This window comes from Wasmannia auropunctata, unplaced genomic scaffold (assembly GCF_000956235.1).
Source record: "Wasmannia auropunctata unplaced genomic scaffold, wasmannia.A_1.0 LD336069.1, whole genome shotgun sequence".
Classification (NCBI taxonomy): Eukaryota; Metazoa; Arthropoda; class Insecta; order Hymenoptera; family Formicidae; genus Wasmannia; species Wasmannia auropunctata.
In genome coordinates this window covers 128,462-129,156 of record NW_012026821.1, presented here as the reverse complement: position 1 = coordinate 129,156, position 695 = coordinate 128,462, and positions in this window count along the sequence as shown.

Sequence of the window (695 nt, the reverse complement as noted above, 5' to 3'; positions counted from 1 at the left end):
TGGCGGTGCCGAACGGCTACGCTGATTGGCGCTCGAAAGCGAGCGCGTGGATGCCGTCGCTACGGGAAGACGGCAGCGGAGTCTCTTGTCGGATGTCGAACGTGAAAAATATTGTACGCCATGCCTCGTGGCATGGCCTCGGTTACTGTCGAATAAAAGCAGTGTTAAGTGAATTTGCCTTGACTGTGAGTCTTCCCCAGATATTTCCCGTGTCCTTCCTGATTTCTCTGACCCCCCAAATGCCACCCTGCCGCGGTAAAATTCTCCAACCGCTCACTTTTCAATATAAAAGTAAAATAGGCCGAGATTTTGTGAGTTGTATTTTACTTTATATATATAAATTGTGACGCCGCAGTCCGCTGCGGCGAGGCAGCGTCCCGCCGCCGTCACAAGGCGCGGGTTCGCGCCCCTTTTGCCGGACCGACAGCTGCATCGTTAAGAGCGAGACCGAGATCTCCGGGAGGCCCGAATTTAAATCGCGTATCGTTTAGAATTTTGGTTGGAACCTCTTACATGTACCGCGGCACCTCACCGGATCCATGGAGCGTCCGCGGAAGAAGCTCAAGGCCAACGAAAGCAGCAGGGAATTGGAGTACGGACGACCGGGCGCCGGAGCAGAGGGGACACGCACCGGGCACGCGGCGAACAGGTGATCGAGCGCGCGAGCACGCGCAAGGATACCCGCGCCGCCAGGG